Source organism: Muntiacus reevesi, chromosome 7 (assembly GCF_963930625.1).
Source record: "Muntiacus reevesi chromosome 7, mMunRee1.1, whole genome shotgun sequence".
Lineage (NCBI taxonomy): Eukaryota > Metazoa > Chordata > Mammalia > Artiodactyla > Cervidae > Muntiacus > Muntiacus reevesi.
In genome coordinates, this window is record NC_089255.1 from 77,652,261 (window position 1) to 77,668,652 (window position 16,392).

The 16,392-nt window shown below is 43.9% G+C and overlaps 1 non-coding gene across 1 annotated transcript; it reads right to left on the bottom strand.

Annotated features, from left to right (window-relative positions):
* Positions 1 to 12,266: 12,266 nt before the first annotated feature.
* Positions 12,267 to 12,373, bottom strand: LOC136172731 (U6 spliceosomal RNA). Its single transcript, XR_010664081.1, has one exon. It is a non-coding gene; the product is annotated as a U6 spliceosomal RNA (small nuclear RNA).
* Between the last annotated feature and the right edge of the window lie 4,019 nt (positions 12,374 to 16,392).

The following is a 16,392-nucleotide window of genomic DNA, read 5'->3' on the forward strand; positions in this document are numbered from 1 at the left end:
TAACACAGTTGGTTCCCCTGGCAACCAGCCCCCATCCTTAGGTGCTTTCCAAAAGTCATACAATTAACATAAACTCCAGTGTGGTTGAAAGGGGTTTGTTATGAATATCAAGACATCTTTATTGCTCTTACCACTTAGGAAATTTTGAGGGGTTTAGGAGCTCTGTGCCAAAAACAGGACAAAGAGCAAATATATATTTCTTATTATAAATCACAACATCAGAGGGGTGATGTAGAGAGCAGTTACTCTTTTAAATGGGGTGTTTGGGGAAGGTTTCATTGAGTAGGGAATATTTAAGACCTAAATAACATGAAAAAGGAAAAGCATTTGAGGAACAGCCAGGAGGCTGGCATGGAATAATGTGTGTGAGACTCATGAGGAAAAGTACAGGGCAAGTGTGGGTATAATAGATATTCATTGTTTCTCTGCCCAGAAACCATTTCCTCTCCTGGCAACTGTACCTTGACTTTCCTCTAGGGAGGCACCGCCTCTACCGCAGGCCCTGTGCTGCAGGTAGAGTTGACCACACCCCTAACCACCAGGGCTGAGCAACAAAGGGCCAATCAGAGCACACCGATTGGTGCTGATTGGGTGTGAGAGCCAATCAGAATGCATGACTGGCAATGAGCCTGTTGCCGGCACTGCTGGGAAAGAGGCACACAGTCTTTTCCCCTGGAGATCCCAGCAATGAGGATGATAGCAGCCTGGAGCTTTCAGGAGCTACATGGAACCTAAGGGGAAAAGCCAGTGCAGAGGATGGCAGTTCTAAGGAGTGAAGAAAAGCTGAGTCCTGGTGACGTCTTTTGATTCCCTGTATGAAGTTGTACTACTACTGGACTTCTCAGTTGTGTATGCTAATTAATTAATTTCCTTTTTTTGCTTGAGTTGGCATATCAGATTATTTATTGATGCATAATAAAGAACTGCAAAACTGACTGAAAACCATAAACATTAACTATCTCACAGTTTCTATAGATCAAGGATTGGGAGTGGTATAAGCTGGATGGTTCTGGCTCAGGGTCTCTCACTGGATTTCAGTCTGGATGTTAGCAAAGACTCTGAAGGCCTGACTGGGCTTTCACCCATGTGGCTGTTGGCAGGAGGCCTCAGTTCTTTGTCATTGAGCTCTCCTTAGGCTGATTGCCTGTCCTTACAACATGGTAGCTGACTTCCTCCAGAATGAGTTATTCAAAAGAGCAAGTGAGAAGGGCCTTTTATGACCTCAATTCTGAAGTACACATTGTCACTCCCACTTATTCCCTTTGTTAGCAGTGAGTTACTAAGTCCCATCCAGTTAGAATCATTACTGTTACTGATTCCCTCCCACTCAAAGGGAAAGTATCAGTCTTTACCTCTTGAAGGAAGGAGGACCACCAAAGAATTTGTGGACCTATTTTAAAACCACCACACCTAGTTCGAGTTTGGTTTTCTGTCACTTGCAACCAACATGGTTCTGATAGATATTCAGAAGTTTAACACTATTGTATTAGTGTTAGCTGTTGTATTAGCTGTTGTAACATGGCTTGTGGCAAAACAAACGAACAAAAAGCATATCTTATAACAACTTATAACAACTAAGCATATCTTATAAATGCCAATTTGATCCTGTCCTACCTAGGCTCAAAAATCTCCAAAGGCCCTCGTTGTCCTAAAGTCCAAATTTCTTTACATTAGGCATAAAGTCCACAAAAACCTGTCCCTGTGTCCTCACTCCCACCAACTCCCTGCCGCAGAATCTCCAGGCTGCTTGCTCTCTTTTGAATAAGCCATATTTCCATGTCTCTATGCCCTTGTCTATGCTGCTCTAACTTCTTCCTGTAGAACTCTACTCACCTCTCAAACCCAACTCAAACATCACCTCCTCTGTGAAGATTTCTTTGACTTTACTCCCCAAAAGGATAATATTATTTTATTGACGTCAGTGTTAATCGCTCAATCGTTTACAACTCTGTGATCCCGTGGACTGTAGCCCACCAGGTTCCTCTGTCCATGGAGTTCTCCAGGTAAGTGTCAGGTGCTTCATATTTGTTATATCCAGTTCTTAAATCCATAACCCTGAATGTATGTGCTGTTTCAATATTCCCATATTACGCATAAGAAGTTCAGTCACCTCCAGAGAGGTTGAGAAATGTGTTTATGGTCATCTAACTGATAAGTAGTAAGACAGACATTGGTACACTCTAGTTAGTTAGTTATTCCTTCCCCTGCTCCTAAACCACCACGTTCATATACACTGAGTACAATTACAGGTGACTCTGGCTCTCCTGAGACACCATGAACTTCTTTGGGGACCTGGACCCCCCATCTTGTACAGTGATCCTTCATGGAGCATTTCACTTTATGTGTTAGACACACTGATTAATGTTGTCCATTTTCCAGATAAGGAAACAAAGCCTCAGAGGAATTAAATGATCAAGGTTTGACTCTAGACTTCATGCCCTTATAGATAACAGTGCATTAGGCATAGCTCCTGGTGTGTGTTCATTGGAAGGCATGGCTGAAAACTGGGCAGCCCCCAGGCACCCCACCCCCCCACCATCTCCAGCTGGGGGCTGGGAGGCTGCTGTTTTCCTGCCTCTGGTTGAGCAGGAGTTGGAGGAGTCGGGGGCTTACAGACACGAAAAGTGGAAATACTCCAATGGGAAGCCAAGGGCCAGATTCTGGTGCTGACTCAGTTTCCATCCAACCAAGTGATCTTGGGTGGGTCTTTCCATCCCATGGGGCCTCCTTTCCTAATGTCAATTGAAGGGAAAGTGGTAAGATCCCAGCAAGCCATGTCAGGTGGGATTTGAGATGACCCCACACAGAAACGGGCAGTCCAGACCCCTGTGGGGCCCAGGACTCCTCTACAACTGGCGTGATGCTTGCTCTGGTTACCAAGGCGGGCCTCTGCCCTAGACTGAGTGAGTATCCACCACCTGTGGGCCAGCCCAGCTTCTCGGGGCACCACTCATAGTCGTCCATCTCATATAAGAAGCTGAGATGAGCTTTCAACCCATATGCCTCACCTTAATTGTATTCAAGTTAAATTCTAGCTGCCATTCTTGTCCTTGTCTGGGAACCCAGAGGAGATGAAGTCCATCTGGAGTTTCTCACAGGGCTCCGCCGCCTTGGCCAGCCAAACTGTGTTTGGATCAACAACAATTTCATCAACTTATTTCCGCCTCCAACCCTTACTAAATGCATTAACCCAACAGGAGCCCCAGGGCTGACCTTTGTGGCATCCATTGTTATGGCTATTATTAAAGACACAAACAAATAAGGATAATAATTCACAGTGAAATGGTTCTTTAACCAGAGGGCTGGAGGACTCTGAAACCATGACCTCATGGCCCTCCTGGCGCCTTCCCACCAGTCTTTTCTTCAGGTCTCTCGTCCACATTCTGCCTTCTGGGAAGCCGTTCTCCACATTCCCTCTCACTCTATTTTGGCTCTAGCTTCAGACCGTGTTCCCAGGTTCCAGTCTGGAGGAGAAGCCTCATAAAGGACACTATCCAGGACTCAAAAATCTTCCTGGCTCCCATTTGCCTTATCATTCCACATAAATCTCTTACTGACCTGTTTCTTTAGATGCTCCAAAGAAAGAAGAATTATTAACAGTAAATGTGTAGAAGTGTTTTCAAGCTAAAGATAGGGACTTCCAAGGCAGCCCAGTGGTTAAGACTCCATACTTCCTCTACAGGGAGCACAGGTTCAATCTCTGGTTGGGGAACTAAGATCCCCACAAGCCACTCAAGGGTGGGCAGGTGGGGGCAAATGAAGGACAGAAAAAGAACCTAGGGTAAACGTAATCTTGAAGCTAGTATATTCCTCACTGTGACTGTTGGTTTCACCTGCTCCTGACTGAAAGTGAAAGTCATTCAATCATGTCTGACTCTTTGAGACTCCATGGACCATACAGTCCATGGAAATCTCCAGGTCAGAATACTGGAGTGGGTAGCCTTTCCCTTCTCTAGAGGATCTTCCCAACCCAGAGATCGATCCCAGGTCTCCTGCACTGCAGGTGGATTCTTTACCAACTGAGCTATCAGGGGCCCAAGGTCAAGTACAAGCTATCCTTAGAGAATTATTCATGTAAACTTAGTTGCTGGGCACTGCTATTGATACCTTTATTTTCTTTCATTTCTTTTATTCTTCCTTCCTTTCCTTTCTTTCTACCATCTGCAAGTCAGAATACATTCACTGTCACATCAAAACTACCCAGTCTAGGGCAAAGAAGAGGTTAACCTACCCCCTAGATCTCTCCAAAATATTTTGGAAACTACAGCAGGTCAAAATGTGTGAACCAAACAGCTTTCCCTGGATTATCTTGAACATAAACCTGCAGGAGAAGATTATCTGAAGTGAGAAAGGAACATACAAAGTGGTAGGAAAAGAAATGGAGATTAGAGTCTCCAGGAAATACAGCCTTCTCTACAAAACCATGGTGTGGCTTGACAACCAGCTGAAATAATGTGGGTTCTGAGATATTTTCAAGTGTTTAAAAAAAGAAGTGACTGCAGAATCAGGGAAGGCCAGCATGTGTGTTTAACTCCCCCATAAATATCGATTTGCTCAACTCCCTGTGAAAGAACCAGTGAAAGAATCACAGCTCCTAGGATCGAGGTACCTGCTGGCCCAGATGGGGATGGGGTTAGAGACAGAGCTGCCTCCTGGACAAGGTAAGCTGCAGAAGGGAGAATGACATGGGGAGGAAGGGAGAAAAGGAAGTGAGCCAGAAGGGAGCGTGACATGGGGAGAAAGGGAGAAAGGAGGTGAGCAGAGCTAGTATGATCAAGATTCAGAGAGGGCAGTGTACCCAGAGTGGCTGGTGGTGGCCCTGACTGACACCTGTTCTCCATCTGCAAAATGGGGATATTGACAATATCTCTGAGGCAAGGTGGTGATGAGTCAGGGTTCTCCAGGGAAACAGAACCAGTAGGATGTATATATAGAGAGAAAGAGTTTTGTTACAAGGAATTGGTTCATGTGATTAAGGAGGTGAGCAAGTCCCAAGATCTACAGAGTGAGTTGGAAAGCTGGAGAGATGATGGTGTAGTTCCAGTCTGAAGGCCAGCAGCTCAAGACCCAGGAAGGGCTGATGCTTTGGTGTGAGTCCAAGAGCAGAAAAAAAAAAAAGGCCAACATTGCTGTTTGAAGGCCATCAGGCAGGAAGAATTCTCACTCAGAGGAGGTAAGGTTTTTCTACTCTATTTGGCCTTCAACTCACTGGATGAGGCCTACTCACACTAAGGAGGGCAATCTGCTTCACTTGTCAACTCATTTAAATGTTAATCTCATCTAAAAACACGGTTACGGACATCTCCAGACTAATGCTTGACAAAATGTCTGGGCACTTGTGGCCCACTCAAGTTGACCCATAAAATTAACCATCATACAAGGTTACGTTGAAGCTGGAACAAATGAACTTGTATCTGTGAATCAATATATTTGTATTCAGGAGCATAGATGGTAGCCAATTGAGTTAATCATTGCAACTGTGCCTTGTTCTTGACCTGAAGTTCTCTCCTGTTGTTTCCTAAGTAAAAGTATGTCCCGGAGCTGAAGGAAATGGGTGGAGACAGTCATGGAAGTGAAAGGTAAGGGGAACAGCAGTCAGGGAAGTGTTTCTGTTAGTGGCAGAAAGGCAACAGAGCTGGGACCACAGCATCTGGGAGACAGCTTGACACTTTCCTGGCTATCCAGTGGCTAATACTCTGTGCTCCCAAAGCAAGGGGCTGGGGTTCAATCCCCGATCAAAGAACTAGATCCCACATGGCGCAGCTAAGAGTTAGCACGCTGCAACTAAAGATCCCACATGCGGCAACTAAGACCCGGTGCAACCAAATAAACATTTAAAAACAGAAAAAGAGACAACTAGAGAAGCTGAAATATATGGCTCCTAGGGAGGGGGGCTGAGGCCAGTCCTTGGCAAGTTGGTGGACTCTCCCCCAGGGAGTCCCAGCGGAGACAACCCCTGCCTTGGTTCCTTGAGGCCAGCTTGTTCTATCAGTCTCAGTTCCAGGGCCAGCCAGGAGGGAAGCTATGCTCATATCCCCAGCTATAGGTTATACAAAGCATCAGTACCATACATACACAGTCCCTTTAAGATTATATAAAACATGAGCATCATACACACACAGTTCTATAAGGTTTTATATATATATATATATATATAATTTTAATTTTTTTTAACACCAAAGACATTTTGTGTTGGGGTCTAGCCCATTAACAATGTAGTGATAGTTTCAGGTGAACAGTCAAGGAACTCAGTCATACATATACATGTGTCTGTTCCCCCCCAAACCCCCACTCCCATTCAGGCTGGCATGTAACATTGAGCAGAGTTCCATGTGCTATACAATAGGTTTTCGTTGGTTATCCTTTTAAATATAGCATGTACTAAATATAGTGTGTATATGACATTCCCAAAGTCCTTAAGTATCCCTTCCCCACCACCACCACCCCCCAGCAACCATGAGTTCATTTTGTAAGTCTGTGAGTCTCTTTCTGTTTTGCAAGTTCATTTATATCTTTTTTTTTTAGATTCCACATATAAGGGATGTCATATGGTCTTCCTCCTCTGTCTGACTGACTTCGCTCAGTATGACACTCTCTAGGCCCATCTATGTTGCTGCAAATGACCTTATCGCATTCTGTTCAATGGCTGAGTAATATTCATATGTGTGTGTGTATATGTGTGTGTGTGTGTGTGAATGGGTAAAGAAGATATGGTATGATCTATACACCACATCTTCTTTACCCATTCATCTGTCGAAGGACATTTAGGTTGTTTCCATATCTAGGCTCTTGTAAACGGTATTGCAATGAATACTGGGGTGCATGTATCTTTTCAGGCCATATTTTTCTCTGGATATATGCCCAGGAGTGGGATTTCAGAGTCATATGATAGCTCTATTTTTAGTTTTTTAAAGAACCTCCATACTGTTCCCATAAAACATCATCATCGTACATACACAGTCCCTGTGAGGTTAGATTATAAGGTTAGATTAAATTAAATTAGATGAGGATACAAAATCCTTATCAGAAGCTAGCCAGCCACAGAGGCAGCCTCACTCCACAAACTTCCTCAAAATTCTGGAGGAGGTGCGCAGGGCACCTGTCTCAATCCCTGGGAGGCCGGATCTCCTGGAAGGTTGGATTTCCCACTCCATTAGAGTAGGGCTGGGGTCATGGTTCCAGAAGCACGTACTTCGGACAATGTAAGTCCATGTTGAGAGAAATGTTCACAAACATGGACAGACCTCTCCTGGTGCTGGACCAGACTCCACAGCCCCAAGGCCACATCCTCATGTGGAGCTGAGCAGAGCCAGCACCCAGGAGTCCCCAGGCATCACCTGTGCCCGGCTTGCCAGCATTCTTTTTGTCACAAGAAATAAAACATTATTGTGGGTGGAGACTTCCCTGGTGGTCCAGTGGTTAAGAATCTGCCTTCAGCGCGGGGGGCTGCAGCGGGGACAGAGGTTGGATCCCTGATCAGGAACTAGGACCCCACATGCCCCAGGGCAACTAAGTCTGTGCACCACAACTAGAAAAGCCCCTGCTTACTGCAACTAGAGAAAAGCACCTGCAAACTGCAACAAAGACCCAGTGCAGCCAAAAAAAACCAAAAAACAAATTTACTGTGGGCGATGAGCAACGCTTTGAGAACTGGGCAGAATGCAAAGACTGTCATTTCCCTGCTGGACCCGACACTCAGGAAAGCCATCTGGGTGAGGTCAATTGAGCATGACCAGAGGAAGCAAGGGGCAGGTGGGCAGGGGCTTAACGCTCAGCTCTAGAATGTGGTTCCTGTGCCACCCTGGGCTAGTTACCCAACCTCTCTGGGTCTAATTTATCCTCTCTTCTGAAGACAACCCTTCTCATCCTTGGCTAAAATCACTTGATGAACTTCAAAAAGAAAACCACACCTGCACCCCGAGCCAGATGGACAAAATTAGACTCTCTGGGGGTAGAACCCAGGAACCGGTAAGTTAGAAACATTCCAGGTGATTCTAATGTGCACGCCCATCTTTTCTCTTTCCCAGTTTCTAACCCACTGGTTTGGCAATCAGATAGCCAATCTTCTAGGATGGAGTGGCATGGGGACGGGTAGTGATGAGACCAGTTTACGTGGCTCCAGAATTCAAATTGGAGTCACAGGAGCAAATTACAAAGAGGCAGATTTAGGATGAGACCAGTAGAAATTTCTGACCATTCCTGAAATGCCTTTTCTGGAATTGGCTTCATAATGATCAGTCTATGAACCACATAAGATGATCCACTGTGTGTAAATTTATATTGAACATGCCTGATTTTGCATAGATAGATAAATTACCTAGCTTAGCAGATTTTACTCCAAATAGCTTTTGATTGTTTCAAAAAATCAAACCCACCCCCAAGAGCAATCACAGAGTCACTTCCCACAAGTTTCTTAACCTCTGAGTGTCTGGGTCTTCCTGCCCTAAGAGGACTGGGAGGCTCACCCACTTGCCTCACTTGGGTGAGATTACAGTGAAATAAGAAAGGAATGTGAATGCTCCAGTTTCTGCTGATTGAAACTAAATGAAGGTGAATCCTCATGCCATCGGCAAGGATCTGGAAAACAAGGATCTGAAAACCAGGAATTCATTCCTGGTTCTGAAAGTAGTTCTAAGCCTGGACTGGAGAGGTCTGGGGCTGGGTTGGACTCCAGCATCATTGCCCAATAGTGACCTGACTTGACCTCCCTGGATCACAGTTTCCTCATCTATTAATGGAATTGGGAGGGTCAACTGGAAAATACTTACACAGATCTTAGCACAAAATCTGACATTTGGCAAATGCTCCATACACATTGATACCTTGTTAATCATTAACACCCTTGAAGTATAGCCCTACATTTTGACTGTTTTGAAGATGACCAGGCTTATGTGGATGTGTAAGTCTTGAAATGTTTGTTAGAAAACCTGCCCCACCTCTCTGTGGTCACAGCTCCCGGAAAGTGTGTTGATTTCCATTCAAGTCCCAGGCCTTTGGCTCAGGAGCTCCACTCCTGTATATCTTGTCTGAGCATGAGAACAGAAGCCAAGGCAAGTGTTTGCTTTGGAACAAAGAAGGAACAAGGATGCATTTCTGGAGGTACTCGCCATTTCCGAGGAAGGAGCCATTAGTTTCTCGTAAGATGAAGTGGTGCAGCGGAGTCCATTTTCCCCAACCTTTTTTGCACAGCTCCTGTGGGTCAGGAGAGGGGCTGAGGGAGAAATACTGCTAGGGAAGGTGTCCAGGTGAGGAATCCTGAGTCACTGGCTCTGGAAAATACCACCAGAGCCCAGATATAACTTTCTAAAGGCTCCTCTCCCTCACTGTGGGATTCAAGAAACTGTTTTCCTGATGGAGCTAAAAGTATCAGCCTGGTTGCAGAAACCCCCACCCAGAACCACCCCCCAAACATACCCAGCCAACAGTGAGAAGGGAAAGGCGATTTTCCACAGGCGTGTTGTTTCTCCTCCTTCAGCACTCAGATTCATGTTTTGCTTCTAGAACCACCATTATTTAATTAAACTTCTCTCAAAAAAAGGTGTGGGGGAGGCACCCACAGTTCAGATTTTTGTTTTGAATTTGTTTTCTTGTTTTGCTGTTGTTAAAGTCAAAGCACAGACCAAGTGAGGTTCAGAGGTGCTACTGCATGTTGATGTTCCCAAAGGTTTCTTTGATGCTGCTTGGCACTGAGAGGCGAGGGTTGTTTCCTCCCAGCACCCCCACCGCAACCCGCATCTCTCCCCTTCTCCCTGCTTTGGATGGAGGCTGCTGGTGGCAATGGTTCAGGGGAAGTGGAGTTGTCACAGCTTGTTGTAAACAGAAGGCGGATGCCAGGGGCTGTCAGTGCCATATCTCTCAACAAACCCAAGTTACTGCCCTAGGATTTCCATGGAAAGAACTGGGAAGTGTGGAGAGATAGAACTCATAATACTTAATACCTGCTGCTTGATAAGGATTGTGTGTTTCCATGAGAAACTACGGACATTCAGAGGTCCATGGGAAGGTCTAGTCAGGCAGCCTTGTGTGATTTTGCCAAGAATAACCATCTTGCTAGGGGTGGGCAAGAATCGAACATTTAGAGAGTCCCTTCCAGGAGCCAACTTTGAGCTAACAACTTGACATAAGTTCTTTCATTAAATCTTCTCCACAGCCATGTGAAACGGGAGGGGAAACTGAGACTCATGTTGTGTGTCAGTCAGGAGAGGCGAGGTTGTGCTTCAGGAACAAACAGTCCTAAGAATCTCAGTGGTTCTATGCAATCAGAGTGCAATTGCCCCTCACAGAAGCCTTCCATGCAGTTACTCCAAAACGCTGACTACTTTGATCTTTGTCAACTGATGTCAACTGATGTCAACTCAAGGCCTCCAATGCAATTGCCACAGCAGGGGAAGAGAGAGACTGGAAGATGGTGCATGAGTTTCTCCGTCAGCCCAGAAGTTCACTTCTGCTGTCCTTTCATTTGCCAGATTAGTACTATGTCCCCACCCGCCGACTGAGTCTTCCATGTGCCAGGAAGGGCAGGGGCACATGATATTGGTGAGCGTAGGCGATACTGACCACAGGGACGTTTAATACCTAGCAGGAAGTAGTGGGGCTGCCCTGGTGTCTCAACGGATGAAGAATTTGCCTGCAGTGCAGAAGACACAGGAGATGAGGGTTTGATCCCTGGGTCAGGAAGATCCCCTGGAGGAGGAAATGGCAACCCACTCCAGTATTCTTGCCTGGGAAATCCTATGAACAGAAGAGCTTGGTGGCTACAGTCAAAAGGGTCACAAAGAGTTGGACATGACTGAGCAACTGAGCACAAAGTAGGAGCTGGCAGAACTAAGGTATAAAGTGAGCTCTGCCTGGAATCAAAGTTCAAACTCTGTCCATGACACTTGGAGCCAGCAAGAGGACTCCTTCCCTCCAGGCTCAGTTATTTAGCAAGCAGGCCTGTGTGAGCATCCTTGCGTAACCTGCTGGGGACAAAAGTGAAAGTGAAAATCACTCAGTCGACTCCAACTCTTTATGACCCCATGGACTGTATAGTCCATGGAATTTTCCAGGCCAGAATACTGGAGTGGGAAAGCCTTTCCCTTCTCCCAACTCAGGGATTGAACCCAGGTCTCCCGCATTGCGGGCAGATTCTTTACCAGCTGAGCCACAAGGGATGCCCAAAGGCCATCAATAAATAGCAGTTATAGGTCCTTGTATTTGTACAAAGCCTCCCCAGTTTTCAAGGCTTCTTAAAGTATGTTGGTTCACCAAATCCTAAAAACAACATAACCAAACAAAAAGGGAAAACTTGGTATCCCCACCTCTCAAGATACTGAAACCAGAAAGAGACTGGACATGCTCAGAGCTAGTCATTGAAAAACCCAGACTAGAACTTAATTTATATAAAACCTCATTTGAAGCTCTCTTCCCAACCCATCCTACTCTCTGTAACTTCAGTCTGGAAAGACCCCCCCTTTCCACCCACATTATCTCCTCTCCTCTAAAATGCCACTCTCAGAACACCACACCTTCACTGGACCCTCTTCTGGGAAATGTCATCGTTAATGCACGCAAAACAATTAATGTGTCACACTGTATAGACTTAGGTTTAGGAACATTTGAGAGAGAATTAACTCTTTAATTTTTATTGGAGTATAGTTGCTTTAGAATGTTGTGTTAGCTTCTGCTGCACAGAAGGTGAATCAGCTGTATGTATGCACGTCCCCTGTTTTGGACTCCCTTCCCATTTAGGTCACCGCAGAGCATTGAGTAGAGTGCCCTGTGCTACATAGCATGTTCTCATTAATCATCTATTTTATACATAGCATCAACAGTATATGTATGTCGACCCCAATTGCCCAATTCCTCCCACTCCTCTCTTCCCTCTTTTTTAAAAAAAAATTTATTTATTTAAATTGGAAAAATAAAAAAATAAAAATAAAAATTGGAGGCTAATTACTTTACAATTTTGTAGTGGTTTTTTGCCATACATTGACATGAATCAGCCATGGGTGTACATGTGTTCCCCATCCTGAACCCCCCTCCCACCTCCCTCCCCATCCCATCCCTCAGGGTCATCCCAGTGCACCAGCCCTGAGCACCCTGTCTCATGCATCAAACCTGGACTGGCGATCTGTTTCACATATGATAATATACATGATTCAATGCTATTCTCTCAAATCATCCCACCCTCGCCTTCTCCAACAGAGTCCAAAAGACTGTTCTTTATATCTGTGTCTCTTTTGCTGTCTCACATATAGGGCCCCACTTCCCTCTTGATGCCTATAAAAATCATGGAACACTTGACAAACTTGCACGTCATCCTTGTGCAGGGGCCATGCTAATCTTCTCTATGTTATTCCAATTTTAGTATATGTGCTGCCAAAGCGAGCAACATTTGAGATAAAATATAGATAACAGGCAGAGCAGGGTGAATGAGAGAGTCTAGAAAATCTGTCTTGAGAAGCCACTAGCTTGTTGAGATGTGGATAAAGAGGGAATTCATTTCAGATGGAAATTCTTTTAGTTCTCATTCCTTTGTTCTAATCCATTGCATTTTTGTTTTGTTTTCTGGACGAGTTGCACAGCTTGTGGGATCTTGGTTCCCTGACCAGAGATCGAACACAGGCCCTCAGCAGTGAATCTATGAAGTCTTAACCACTGGACCACCAGGGAATTCACTAGTCTATTACATTTAAAAATCTGCTAAGTGCCTTTCCATGTACCATTTCAATTAACTTCCTGAACAATTCTGTTAGGGAGTTGAGAACTTAGTCGGATCTTTCTTCTCATTGGACAAAAAACTGAAACTTACAGAGGATGAAGTGACTTGTCAAACATCAGAGCATGCCAGAGCCTGAACTCAAACAAAGAGGCAAAAATGTTAAAGAGGAAGAATGGTCGATATTTGTGCAACAGTGGTGAAACTATCACATTTAGAGCTAGCTGGCAGTGTATAAATTAATACATTTTATAAAAATCAGGTCTTTAGTATGAAATACTTCATACATATAATGGAGCTTAAATACATATATATGATATTTAGAATAATAAAACACTGTATCTACCACCCTGCTTATGTCCAGTGTTCTAGAACAATAGGTTGCTTCAAGCTATAAAAATGACATATTCTTGGCTCAAAATTCAAATCACTCAGAAAATGGAAACTTATTTTTTTGAAGATGGAAACTTTTAAGTCTCTTTTCTCATCCTGTCAACCTCTGAATCCCACTCTCCAAGGATAACTGCTGTCAACAATAGGACACAAAATCTTAATTACATTCATTCTGGAAACAATCCAGCTATATATATTTTATATATATATATGTGTATATATATATATATATATATATATATATATATACACATATATATATATATCAAGAGTCATAAAAATGTCTAACTTTTGGTTCATCAACCCACTGTAGGCATTTATCTCAGAAAAAGACCTCCCAGGATGCCCTTCTTGCTTAGAAATGGCCAAGCTCATTCCCACACAAGCCCTTGCCCTTGTTATTTCTCTGTGTGGAAGCCCATCCCTCCAAATTTGCTCATAGTTGGAAGCCCTTCAAGTCTCAGCTCAGATGTCAACACCTCTGACAGGTTGCTGGTGGTCACCTCTCTAGACTGGCTCCATCACTTCACAGAATCAAGTGGCACAGAGTGGGAACATACATTTTGAGTTGAGAGGATAAATGTCCACTCACGAAACCACCACTGGACTACTTAGATAAGGAGTATTACTTGACTCACTTTGGAACTCAGGAAGCTATTTCTGCAAAGAAACAGTCCTTGCCGGGGGTTTCAAGACTTTTAAGTAACTGGCAGTGTGGGAAGCACCAGCCAGGGGCCATCCTGTCCTTTCTTCCAGCATCAGAAAGGCTGCCTTTCAGATGTAGATAGTGCCTGGTGGGCCATCTGCCCTCGCTCTCAACCCTGCTCATTCTTGGCTTCTAAAACAAACAAGTGGTAAAGAAAATCTGCTGGGTGAGAGTCTCCATCAAAACAACACCTAGTTCTACTTAATTAAGATGAATAATTTGAACACTCTCAAATCAGACAATGGAAACATTAAGAGTTTCCAGCAAAACAGAAACTTGGCCAAGTGGGAGGGATCCCCAGAAGCCTCCACAGCTTTCTGAGTTGGGGGTGGGGGGTGGAATTTCTTGCTTAGCCTGAGGGTAGGGAGGTAGGGAGAAAAGGTGAGAAAGGGAAGCCTAGATCTTAATCTAGCACCACAAACCCTCTTCTTTTCTCACAGCAAAGTAAAACATATTTACTACAGAGGAGTCAAAAGAAAAATCAAACCTCACATAATCGGGCCATCCAGAAAGGTAACATTTTGTAGTGTGTCCTTGCGGTGTTTTGTTTTTTTTAACATAATTATATTTTAAAAAAACTAAAATGTGGTTATGTTACATACTTACTGCCTTATAAACTGCTTTTTTTACTTAATAAATATATTGTGAACATTTTCCCATGACATCCAATACTACTCAATGCTGTTGTTGTTGTTGTTTTATAGCTATTTAGTATCTCATTGTATAGCTGTATCATCAACCAGCACCCTGTCATTGCAGATTTAGGTTGTCCCCTGTTTTTATAGGCGGCTTGTTAATGGCTGTTTTTGAAATGCATCCTTGATTATTTCCTTAGGACTAATTCCTAGAAGTGGAATTTCTGTGTTAAAGGGTATGCTAAATTCTAAGAGTTTTTATATACAACTGCTGTGGACAATATGTTTATATGTTGAAGAGCATTAATAAATGTGGTTGACTACCTTATTTTTGGTCTCTTCACCTCTATTTTTACCGAATGTAATGACAGTGAGCTAGGAATAGTACACAGAGTTTACATTCAGATGGGAATTTCTGTTTTCAAAGGAACTTATATTTTAAAGAAAACCTTTTCATTTTTGATCTGGACAAACATGAAGCAAATCATTTAAACAGAAAAAAATGATTTATTAATTGATCAGATAAATTAAAGACAGAAAATTAATGGGAGACCCTGATCTTCCTTGTTTTCTCTCATTAAATAATTACTTAACTAATTACTTATTTATTTAATGTGTTAACTTTGCCATATGCACATTTATGTTTCATGTTTGCCTTTTATGGCAACGCTAGTGACTGGTTGCCCAGTAGCCCTTCCCAGCCTCCTTCTCTATTTTCTGCTTCCTACTATGGACAATGAAAAAGTCAAAACATCCCAGATTCCCTAGCAGGAGAGGGTGACACATTTTTGCCCAATAAGAACCAAGGGGACATCTCTTGCAGGGATCTGGGAAAGGTTTTCCCCTGTTTGACAAAAGGAGAGAGTTCACAAAACAAGCTCTTATCACCTTGGCCCTGCACCCCATTCCCTGCCTTTGAATGTTGTCATGTTGGTGCACAAGATTCTAGGAGCTGTGGCAGCCATTTTATAACCATGAGGCAATAAGCATCAGAATTTAAAAATAAAAATAAAAACAACTCTAATAATGGTTAGTCCTCAATTATATCAGGGAGGCTGTTGAATATACTCTAGATTTAACTCTCCAAATAAATATCTTCTTGGCTTAAGTTAGTGGTTCTCAAAATTAGTGGTTAGATTAGCACATCAGAATCAGTTGGAAATTTTGTTCAAGTAAGACTGATTCCACAGGTTTGAGATTCTGTATTTTTATCAAAATCCCAGGTGATGCTGATGCTGCTGGTTCAGGGACCACACTTTGAGTAGCACAGAATCACCATTTTATTGGCTCGAGGCTTCTTAATTGGTGCATCCTTTTTCTGGGTGCAAAGGTCACCCTCATTATTTCACAGGTGTGACTTGGGAAACAATGAAATGGAAGGAAGGATTCTTTCCTGCTGAGGGTCCATTAGCTCCTCTGAATCACCAGCTCCCCAGTCAGGGCTGGAGGATTCCTAAACTAATGGAACATCCAGGAGTGAAGTCCTGGGTCCTGAAGCTGTAGCCTGTTTTCAGATATGCTGTCTTGCACTTGCTGTCCTGGTCAGACAGGCTTTTCTGACCAGACCCACCTAGACAGATTCAGCCTTAGAAAGAGGGGCTGTAACTAGAGCTCACCCTTTCTTTCAGGACCTTCCTCAACCTGCTGCCATCTTGGCTCTGCTGTTCAGGTAACATCTTCCTCTTTGGTTGCTAAAGTCAGGCTTCTGAAAACAGTGATGGTAAAGTTCAGGCCACAGAGAAAGAATGTTGGCAGAAACCCTCCACTTCCTTCAGGTTATCTACGTGTTTACCCTTTCCTCCCTCTTTCTTTCCAGTCTCAGGGAAGACGTGCCAGCCTCCTGCCTGACACAGCAGTCCCCAATCTGTCACCTCTGCTGCTCTGAAACCTCTCGGCGAGGTCATCAGTGACTGTTCCAGTTCTCCTTCTCCCTGCAGGTCCAGTGGGCTAGTTTATCA